Raw genomic sequence first — 12,280 nt, forward strand, 5'->3', positions numbered from 1 at the left:
AGGGACAGATAAACTATTCACAATATATACAAAAGGTCTGAGACGAATGTTTTAAATAACATAAGCCAGAAATGACATTTTAAATATCAATTAATATAAGCATAGCTAAGATGAAAAAATTTCAATGACTGCTAATACTTTCAACTAAGGATTATTCTTAAAATTATTAGGAAAAATATATTCTTTTTAGTTGTTGCTTCTTTTGTAGCAGTGTCTTTAAAGAATATAAGAAATTCTTCAAATGTCAATTCTGAAGGATTCTTCCAATTTATTGTAATTGCTTTTCTGGCCACAGTAAGAATTGTCCAGGTTAGATAATAAAGGTCTTTTTTTGAGTTTTTTTATTTCCAGACAGTTACACAAAAGCATCTATGTTGCTATATTGAATGAATTAGACCATAATGTTTTAAGGAAATTTTACACTTTTTCCCAAAATTTACATATAGTATAACAATCATAGAACATATGTGACCAATTAGCATAACAATGTGTTTTACATCTCCAACATTCTGGTATATTTTCTTTTCTTCTATTGCTTTTAAATGAGGATTATGCAAAATTGAATAAATAGTGGGAATTCATACATTATTAAATGCATATTTAAAGTGTGTTGCTTAAAGGAATATAACTTGAACACATCATAAACTCCACCAGTAGAACAAACTTGGAACCACAAAAAAACAATGGCCCACTTCCAAAACAGAGAATTCTTTAATGGTTAAGCGCTTTCATTCATAAGAACTTCATCAAACCATATTAAAATTAAAAAACACATCCATTTATACTCCTTTTAAAAAATCACATTACAATTTCACCAATACATTTAGCTAAAACAACTTGATGTATTAACCCATTACATGCCATAAAACGTCAATTTCAAAAGAGAACTGATAGAATAAAAATCATTCAAATCAGGGTCATTACAAGCATTTAAAATCAAATGCCATTTTAATTCATTCCTTTCCAAATGCTCTTCTATAAACCACCCTTGTCCGTCCATTTTAATTTGTTCTAAAATCATAAAATTAAAGGTATGGTTTGTAAGTCATTCAACATGTCTGTACAAAGCATTTGTGCTCCTTTGATTTCTCATGTCTAAAATATACTCATACACCCGTATTTTAAAATGTTTCTTACTCTTACCTACATAAAAAGCTGTACAAGAATTACACTGAGCTAAATAAGCTATACCAACAGTGTTGCAAGTGAACCGACATGTAATGTAATAAGTGTGGCCATTGATAGCGAATGAATCACTGGTATTAACATATTGACAAATAGAACAATGGCCACATTTCCTAGTGCCAACTATACAACTGGTCCCCTCAACATGTCTTTTTTCTAAAATATTTTTTATGAAATTTCCGTTTTATGTACTATGACTGGTCTAACACCTAATTTCTCAATGAGCTCAGTGTCAGTGAAAACAATGTTCCAGTTTTTGCTTAACACTTCATATATATGATAACTATCCACTGTGAATGTTGTAATAAAGCTATTTTGTAATTATGTGTAATACTACCTTCCTGCTGTGAAATGTATGTATTAATATTATTTTCTGTAGGTGGTCCCAAAATAGGACTATACACTCCATTAATCCTTTTATTTACCACCTCATTTAAAATGTCATCCAGAAAGGTTTGGGGGATGCCCTCTTTTTAAAAACATATCTTGCATTCTATATGAAACCCATCCAAATTAGACACCATCCTAGCCATATGTACTAGCTGACCTTTAACTATTGATTTTTTCTGGTGCTTTGGATGCCAACTAGAGTAGTGTAAATATGTGTTGGAAAAGGTTGGTTTATGGAAAATTCTGGAATAAAAACAATTATTTAATGTATCCTTCCCAATCTCCACATCTAAGAAAGAAATGTTATATGTGTCATAGTTGAAAGAAGATTTTAGAAAATCAACTGTATTATTAATATACCCCAAGAATTCTTTCAACTTTTCAATAGTGTCAATCCAAAAAATGAAAACATCATCCAAAAATCTGATGTAAAGTGACCAACACTCTGCATAATGGCTGGAGCAGATGTAATCATTCTCCAATTTACTCATGACATAATTGGCAAAACTGGGGGCACATGCAGCACCCATTGCAACACCAGTTACCTGCCTATAAGTTTGTCCCTCAAAATAAATAAAATTATTTTTACCACTGTTTCCATTAGTGTAACACAGGCATTAATGGTGGTATTACTTAAAGAATTTGTACTGAACAACTGTTGCTCAAACCACAAGACCCCTATGTCCTGAGGTATAATAGAAAACAAGACATGGACATCAATTGTCACAAATATCTCAGTTGCAACATATGACTATCATTAATCAATTGTAAAAATGCCACAAATATTTGCATACATGTGGATATTTCGTCAAGCCACTTTTTACATGTTCATCGATCTACTGGGCTATAAAATAAGTTTTGCTCCTAGAACCATCAACTATGGGCCTGAAAGGTAAATTATTTAGGCCTTTATGTATTTTGGGTATACCAAACACACTAGCCAAAGCTGGTTTATCATTATATGTGAAATCATAATCTTTTTTCATAATCTCACTCTGCATTAACATATCATTCAGTAATAAATCAATGTTGTGTAAATTTGTCACTAAATAATAGGAAATTCATATTATTGCTATAATCAACCATATCCATAATGACAACCCCACCCCGGTTTCATAACCCTTATACTACGATCATAAATAACTTCATTTAAAATGATCATTTCCTCTGTAGAAACATTGTGATATGTATTTATATATTTCTTATCTAGAATATGTCTTATCGCACTCTCACATAATTTCTCAAAGGTCTGTAAAAAGGGATTTAAAGGGGGATTAAATGTACTAGCACAATGTAATCTATCATTGCTAAACACATTATTCACAGTTGTATTAGGAAATATCATGTTGAAATTCAATTTGCGACTGTAAAGTTTTAAATCACACAAAGTCTGAAAAATACTAGCCCATTTGGCTGGTACAAATGTCATTCCCTTCGATAAAAAATTAGCATGACCAGTGTTCAAAGATTTACTGGAGTAGTTATATAATTTATAATCACCGGTATCATTTACGATGATAGTTAACATGGGAAATGAAATTCTTCCAGTTGTTTCATCAACACACACTTCTCTAGACCCATCTACTGCATGAAAAGGGTTAACAGCGATATCCGGTTCAAAATTTAGTATGTTTGACTCACCAGTTGTTTCAAATGACATTTGCTGCTCCACTTCAATCTCATATGAAAAGGTGAATGGACTAACTTCTACTATTACACCAGAGTCTGTTGCCCTAGAATCATCAGTATGTGCAAAAAAGTCAAAAAATAGAAGTTATGTTCTTACCATAACGTTCCATGTTAGTTGTCTTCTTCTCGCCTTCTTCTTGCTGGATGGGTTCGGAGCCGACCCTCCACACTCTAAAAGCTCGAGAGTTGGTTCCACCCGGCTCGAGGCTCCTTATATCCCACAATGCTAGGCGAGAGTTACCTCAGATCTCGTTTGTAAGCTAACCCCAGCTTATGATAGTAACAATATAAAACAGAATAGCTATAACAGAGTCCACCTCTAACAACAGGAAGAAGAAGGGTGACCTACATCCTGAAACAAGAGATATGCCTAATAGCATATGGCTAAGAAAGAGGTGGTAGAAAGAGAGGTCACGATCACAACTCCTCTAGGTCTGTCCAGGCCAGGGGGAAGGAGGGTGGGGCCAAGAAGAAGGCGAGAAGAAGACAACTAACATGGAGCGTTATGGTAAGAACATAACTTCTATATGTTAAGTTGTCTATCTAGCCTTCATTCATTCTTGCTGGATGGGACAGCGTCCTAGCACCTTGTCCCGGGTGGCCTAACGGAACAGACTCCTGAGAACAGTGGAACAAAAATTAGCTCTATGCCTAGAAGCTAAATCCAACTTATAATGGGAAATAAAAGTGTGAGGAGTAGCCCAAGTAGCCGCTGCACAAATGGTGTCAATAGGCAGTCTGTCTTGGAAGGCTAGAAGAAGTAGCCAAAGCTCTGGTGGAATGGGCTTTAGGTTTATTAGGCAGCTTTTGGTGTCTAATTTCATAAACAAAGGGTAATCAGAGATGTTAGCCATCTGGATAATGATACCTTTGAAACTGAAAGTCCCTTTCTGCTTTCCATAGGAGACAAACAGCTGATCAGATTTTCTGAATTGTTTGTTCTATCCAAAGTAGTACCTTAATTGACGATGAACATCCAGGTAGTGTAATTTTTGTTCAGACCTATTTGGAATACTGGAAAAAAGACAGGGAGGTCAATGCATTGGTTTAGATTTGATGTTGAAACCACCTTAGGCAAAAAGGGACGGGTTAGTTAAGGAAACTCTGTCCTTATGAAATACAAGGTAAGGAGACGACAACTGAGTGCTTGAAGTTCTGAAATTCTTCTAGCTGATGTAATAGCCACCAGAAAGAGAGTTTTCCATGATAATAATTTTAAGGAACATGAAGCTGCAGGTTCGAAAGGGGAAAGAATCAAAGAAGCAAGAACTAAATTTAGGTCCCAAGGAGAAGGAGGATTTCTTATAGGAGGTCTGAGAAGAAAAACTCCTTTCAAAAAGGCTTTGCAGAGTTTGTGGGACATTAGGGCAGATTCAGAAATACCCACATGGAAATTAGAAATAGCTGCCAATTGAACCTTTAAGAGTAGATGGAGATGAACCTGCATGGAAGAGTTCAGCTAGAAAATCAAGGACTAGTTGGATGGAAGCGGTGAAAGGATCTATGTCCTTTCCTTGTGCCCAATATAAGAAGCGTTTCCACTTACTCAAATAAATCTTTCAGTGGAAGATTTATGGGAAGCTATCAAAATATCTCTAACAGAGTGAGATAATTGAGGAAGCCCTGGCTACGGTTGGAAGTGGAGGAACCAAGCAGTGAGGTTCAGAGAGGGAGGGGCGATGAAACTGACCCGACTGATGGATCAAAAGATCTGGAACTAGGTCCAGATTCCACGGTCTCCAAAAAGAAATCGATGTAGAAAGGGGAACCACACACTTGTCGAGGCCAGTAAGGAGCAATGAGGATCAATGAGGCCTTCTGAGCGATAGCTTTCTGTATTACTTGAGAGATCAGTGGGAAGGAGGAAATGCATACAGAAGTCCCGGGGCCAAACTTGGACTAGCGTCCCTGCTGGGTTGGCCTGGTAAAGGGAATAGAGTGAAATAATTCTCTGCACTTGCTGTTTTGGGGAGTAGCAAAAGATCGCAGCAAGGCTGACCCCACTTGAGAAATCTCTCTCACTACAGAGTCTTTCAGAGACCACTCGTGAGGCATGAGAATAGCTCTGCTCAACTTGTCCGCAATGTGATTGGACTTCCCGGGGATGTGCGTTGCTATCAGTAAACGCTGAGAAGAAATCGCCCATTGCCACAGTCTGAGTGCTTCGACACAGGGGGTATGATCTGGTTCCGCCTTGTTTGTTGATGTACCACACTACAGACATATTGTCTGTCTGGATTGCAATCGTTCCCAAGGGAAGAGAGTCTTGAAGGGCTTGCAACGCTAAAAGCACTGCTCTCATCTCCAGAACATTTATGTGCAAGTGGCATTCGTTTGGTTGCCATGTGCCCTGGACTGTCCTGCCCTGATAATGCCCCCCCCACCCGATCAGGGAGGCATCCGTTGTCAGAGTAGCAACCGGAGGAGGTGGAACAAATGGTCTCCCCAACAGGAGCTGGGGGGAAGACATCCACCACATGAGATGCTTTTTGCACGCTTGCGTGATCATAATGGTGTGAGACATTGGAAGTTCCTGGTATGACCATTGAGAAAAGAGCATCCACTGAAGGATCCGCATGTGGTATCTGGCCAATGGGAGAGGTATGGCGCTGCCATGATTCCCAACACCTTTAGAACTAACCTGGCTTTGGCTCTGTTGTTGTTGAGAAGAAGTGACACCAATCTTGTGAATGTCTGATATCTCTTTGGTTGTTAGTGTTGCAGACATGTTTACAGTGTATCTAAATTTAGCCTATGTAGGTAATAGTGCGACAAGGCGACAAAACAGACTTTTGCAATTTATTGAAATATGCCCAGTTTTGACAAATCACGAAAAGTGTAATCTCTGGCCATCAGAAGGAGATGCTTGGTGGGAGCTGTGAGGAGCCAGTCGTCCAAATATGGAAACACCTGGAATCCTTGTCGTCTCAGGTGAGAAGCTACCACTGCCATGCATTTGGTAAACACCCGGGGGGCAGTGGTGAGACCAAAGGGCAGGGCCCTGAATTGAAAATGACTGGTTCCCAGCCTGAAGCGGAGGAATCTTCTGGGCGTCTGTTCATTTTATGTGATAGTATGCAGCGTCCTGAAGGTCTATAGAGCACATCCAGTTTCCTTTTCCCAACAGGGGAAGAATGGATTGCAGCGTGACCATCCGAAATCTTGTTTTCTTGACTGATCTGTTCAAGATACTGAGATCCAAAATTGGTCTCCAGTCCCCTGTTTTCTTTGGAACTAAAAAGAACCTTGAGTAGATTCCGGCTCCTTGTTGGTCTGCTGACACTGGCTGAATTGCTCTTTTGCAAGCAGTTTTGAAATTTCCAAAGCTGCTATATCCCTTTGAGGGTGGAACATCTGGAAGGGATTTTTGACTGATTTGGAAAGCGAAGAAAGGGAATAGCCTTCGAAATGATGGACTGTACCCATTTGTCTTGAGTCATGACTGTAAAGTTTTAAATCACACAAAGTCTGAAAAATACTAGCCCATTTGGTTGGTACAAATGTCATTCCCTTCGATAAAAAAATTAGCATGACCAGTGTTCAAAGATTTACTGGAGTAGTTATATAATTTATAATCACTGGTATCATTTACGATGATAGTTAACATGGGAAATGAAATTCTTCCAGTTGTTTCATCAACACACACTTCTCTAGACCCATCTACTACATGAAAAGGGTTAACAGCGATATCCGGTTCAAAATTTAGTATGTTTGACTCACCAGTTGTTTCAAATGACATTTGCTGCTCCACTTTAATCTCATATGAAAAGGTGAATGGACTAACTTCTATTATACCATGATCCCCCCAAAACGTGCACGCTGATTGGCCAGCGTGCCCGTTGTAAATCGAGTTATACTAATGGAAAAAGGTCCGGTCGCCCGGACTTTTTTCCATTAGTATAACTCGTTTTTTTAAAACACTGTCTCGCTATGTTAAATGGGTTTAACATAGCGAGACAGCTTTAAAATATTGCAAGTAGGAATAAAATGATAGTCAGTAAGGATTATTTTAACTGTGACACTAAAGGGATAGTGTACCTTGCATATTGTGAAAAGTGTGGCGCTTTCTATGTTGGGAAATCAGAAAGAGCCCTAAGAAAAAGGATTTACGAACATATATATGATATAACCACCATGAAAGAAAGTAACGCACTGTATAAGCATAGCAAAACATGTAAGGAGTACAAGTTTAAGTTTATGGTTATGGAACATATAAAGCAAGACATTCGAGGAGGACCATGGGAGACTACAATTGAGTATAGGGAACTATGGTGGCAAGTAACTTTAAGTGCGGATAAGTATCCGGGGCTTAATGAACATATATCCATTAAGCCTTTGTTAAAATTGAGAGTAGCTAAGCTGTCAAATGATATATGATGCATTTATTACTTTTGGCCACCAGAGGCCCCCATAATCAAGAGCAACAGGTCCACAACCCTTATATATCTGAATAGAAAGTTTTAAAGGCTTTTGTGCTAATATCTTAATTAATTAATCTTTATTTCCACAATATCAGCTTAATATTTATATTTTTAAACTGTGTGTTTTTTATATTCATGTATATTTATTATACAATACGTAGCCTATTTTTTAATATTTTATTTTTTAAGAATGGTTTGACAATTCCTTGGGTCCACATAACACCTTCTGCACACGCACTACTTTTTTCTCATTCCTATATTATTCTCATCTTTAAGTGTATTTATCCATGTTCATTTTTTAATAATTTTTAAACAGCTTTTTAAATATGTCCATTGGAATATATATGAGTTTTATGAGGAAATTATAGTAATAGTAACTATGGATTTAAGTATTCATTCAGGGTTATGGCAATGGACTTAAAGAAAATGTGACCTTATTCCTTTAAAACTTTTTTCAATTTGACAGGATTAATTGTTAAATTGATTGATGACTGAGGATATATAAATGTATTCTAATTGACTAGTGAATTGTTTCTGAGGAAGTCAAAGAAGTTGACGAAAACGCAGTGGGTGTTTTTGACTTTAAGGCGTTTAGGCATCTACATTTGTTTTATCCGAATAAAGTGTTTTTAACTACAAGTGGATTGGACTGCAGTTTTTGGGACCATTGCTTGTGGTGGCGAGTGGACTATCTTTGTTATCTGCTTGGCGTTTTTTTGTTTCAAGTACTGTTGCAGTTCCTGTTTTGGTTTGTTAATGGAAAAAGGTCCGGTTGCCCGGACATTTTTCCATTAGTATAACTCGTTTTTTAAAACACTGTCTCGCTATGTTAAATGGGTTTAACATAGCGAGACAGCTTTAAAATAAGCAATGGAGATCTCCGTTGCTTATTTTAAAGCTGTCTCGCTTATGTTAAACCCATTTAACATAGCGAGACAGTGTTCTAAAAGCAGAGAGAAAGCAAGATCTCCGTTTTTTTTAGCTATGTTAAATGAGTTTAACATAGACAATTTTAAAATAAGCAACGGACATCTCCGTTGCTTATTTTAAAACTGTCTCGCCATGTTAAACTCATTTAACATAGCTTAAACTAAAAAGCAACGGAGATCTTGCTTTCTCCGTTACTTTTCATTAGCTCTGATGTACTAGGCTCAGTACATCAGAACTGCCGGATGCCAGGCATCTGCGGAAGGGCAGCAAACAGGCATTATACTATGCCATTATTTAAGAAAAGGAATAGTTTCTTTTCTTAAATAATGTCATGTTAATAGTAATAATACACTTCTGGGTGTGGGTAATGCTATTTACCATCGTTGGCTTTTTGGTCCCTCGGGCTTCACCGGGTACTTAGCATTACCCACACCCAGGCGTGGGTTATTGCTATACTATTACACCAGAGTCTGTTGCCCTAGAATCATCAGTATGTGCAAAAAAGTTAAAAACTTCTGTCCACTCTGTTTTATTCAAATTCGGTTCCACAGCTACCTTCTGTAGTAGTTGTTGCTCCTCTTTGGTCGTGAACCCTGTTGGACATATGTATTCCTTGAATTTTGTTGTTGCTATGAAGACCAATGATTCCGTTGGTTCTGTAACCGATCCAACCTGCGCCCTCCATCTCTAAAGGGGCAGCCACATTTGAAACAACGGAGGCGTTTGTACTGACGTCATGCTCATTTCCAGCTGATTGAATGGTCCTTGTATTTTGAGGACTTGATGGTAAAGGGTTGCCCTGTTGTTTGTATATGCATCAAAGTCCCTCTGCAATTTTTTTGTTTTCCATTCCAAATTCTTGGAACAATAGATATCAACAGCAGAAATAATGTTGTTGAACTGAGGTGTGTACTGCTCAAATAACAAATCATCACAAATGTTTCTATTCAGCAAATTTAAGTCATGGTCCAAATTCTCTAACCCCATGTTGTTGTATTTGACAATGAAACGCATTAAATCACAGCCGGTTTTATCAAATAAGGTGTGTAATTCACGCATGAATTCATCATTAACATTGATGCCATTAGGATAACGCCATATGCGCAGTCCTTTGGGAACCTGTCTCCTCTCGATGTTTTTAAGTAAATAAGTGTTATCTAAGTGTAGTGTCTTGTACTCAACTAACAAATGTTCAAACTTCTTTAACTGCTCTGCCAAAGACATGTGGGACCAGACGAGTTATTAACTGTATGGGAATGATTTGTTTCACTATTAAAATTGAAATTATTTACCTTCCAATCATACTGTTCACACACAGCACCATGTGCAATGTTACTAGATGCATTTGCATGGGAAATGGAAATATTCCTGTTTGATAACTGAGTAAGGGGTAAACCCAGCGGGTCTGCTCAAGCACTGATGTCCATATTCTCACCAGCTGGAGAAAGGGCATGTATAGCAAGGTGTTGGCTGACTTCAAGCAGCAAAGTTGATAAATCCTTCTTTGGTGTAGGTTGTCCAGAAAACCCTGGATTGAGTTCATTGGTGGTATTGGAAGACATCAAAAACTCCACCAGTAGAACAAACTTGGAACCACAAAAAAACAACAAACCACTTCCAAAACCGAGAATTCTTTAATGGTTAAGTGCTTTCATTCATAAGAACTTCATCAGAACTATATTAAAATTAAAAAACAAACCCATTTATACCCCTTGTAGAAAATCCCTTTACAATTTCACCAATACATTTACCTAAAACAACTTGATGCATTAATCCATTACGTGCCATAAAACTTCAGTTTCAAAAGAGAACTGATAGCACAAAAATCATTCAAACCAGGGTGGTTACAAGCATTTAAAACTAACTGCCATTTTAATTAATTCCTTTCCAAATGGTCTTCTATAGACCTTTTCCTTGGATTATTTAAACCACTGACATTCAAAGACGAAGTTAAATCCATCTATAAAATATGTTCAGCCAATAGTATAATCATCCACATAAGTCAGTCTAACCAAATATTGTATAATTATACCTCATGTATTTTTTGCAGAGTTGAAAACAAATATTTTGGGCATGATAAAAGTAAAAATAGTAATAAACCAAAGAGAATAATTATATTAAATAAATGGAATTCACAAAATTCCTAGCCTTGTAAATATAAGAACCACTAGACTTTCCTTCAGTATTTAACTAGAATAGAGCTTATCAAAGAATAGAGAATTAATAAGATTAATAAAATTCCATAGTGAAAGTCAGTCATATGGAGATCTATGAATTATAGGGATTGTGTTTTTTTCCCAACGAGAAGATGGTAAGAGTAGCAATGGATAAGACAACTAAATTAATTTGGGTATGAGAAGGAGAGATGAGATTATAAATATATATTTGTTGTATTTTATTAAATCCAGAAGTCCAAATGAACAAATAAGTACTAATCACTTTTGATTATATATGTACCATCATGTACCACTGTGTCTGCACTTAGGGGCTGCTGTCTATAATGTCATTAACAGGGATTTCAGCTTTCCCAATGGGAATAATAATGCATTTTTTTGCAATTAGCTTTAATCCATGGCTTTGGTATCAAATGTTTGTCTGCATTAACCCTGCTGCAGTATTTTAATATTATTGGGGGACTGCTCCCAGTTTGCAATCGTCTGCAAACTTGGTCAGTCACAGGCCATCCAAGTTTCTTCGAATTAATGGGAAATATTAAAAAATTAAAAAAAAATAATAACACTTAATTTAGTCATTCCCTGGGATACAAAAAGGCTTAGCATGATGAGAAATCCATAGTTCAGAAGGTCGGTATATCATAATAACCCTTTAGAATTCAGAGACTGCTCTACCAATGAGGCCCCCCACACACTCAATGAGACTTCAGTGCAGAAACTGATTTTGAGGGTGAATCTGCATGCTAAATCAGCAGTTCTGGGGAGTGGCTAATACCAATTAGCTGTATGTTCTGCCCATATCTCCTGATTCTTTGAATAAAATGTTAATCTAGGAGGAAAAAGGAACTGCCTTAAAAACAAAATGATCATGCATTCATTCCTACAAAAATACTTTCAGGGCAGGCAAGCTTAGTGAAAGCATGGGAAGGTGTGATTCTGTGTACATATGTGTGGATACGTGTTTGATTACCTGTAGGTCATAGATACGTTGTATGAATATGTTTATGTGTGTGTATTTGTGTGTGTGTGTGTGTGTGTGTGTGTGTGTGTGTGTGTGTGTGTGTGTGTGTGTGTGTGTGTGTGTGTGCATGTATATGTTTGTGTGTGCACGTGCCTGCTTGGGTGATCATACAATGGGAGTTATGTAGAGAATAATTACTCTGGATGTGAGAGTGTGCATTGTGTGTGAAGGGTGTTTGTGTTGGAATATGTGTAGGTGAGTAAGTATTCTGTGAGTGTAGGAAGTATTTTTTAATGAGTATATGTGCACATGAACATGTCAGTCAATATAAAGCATATTTAGTGAGTGTAGTAAGATTGAGGAAATTTGATGAAACAACTTTCACCAACAATAGAGTTCTCTTTTTGGTTCCCTGCTGTGTGACCTTGGAGTGGTTATATTTATGTTTGGGTGTTGTGAGGGTTGTTCGCTCACATGGGGGGTATGCGGAGCTTGCCCCCAGCAGGGAAAATTACCCTTGAGGTTCACTT

At 37.2% G+C, this 12,280-nt stretch overlaps 1 protein-coding gene across 1 annotated transcript in view; it reads left to right on the forward strand.

The window, feature by feature from the left end:
* LOC122816350 (scavenger receptor cysteine-rich domain superfamily protein-like) overlaps positions 1-12,280 on the forward strand; it is a 1,565,493-nt gene that overhangs the window by 1,397,758 nt on the left and 155,455 nt on the right. The window lies entirely within an intron of this gene.

The sequence above is a fragment of the Protopterus annectens genome, chromosome 1.part1 (assembly GCF_019279795.1).
Source record: "Protopterus annectens isolate FY-2018-M chromosome 1.part1, PAN1.0, whole genome shotgun sequence".
Classification (NCBI taxonomy): Eukaryota; Metazoa; Chordata; order Ceratodontiformes; family Protopteridae; genus Protopterus; species Protopterus annectens.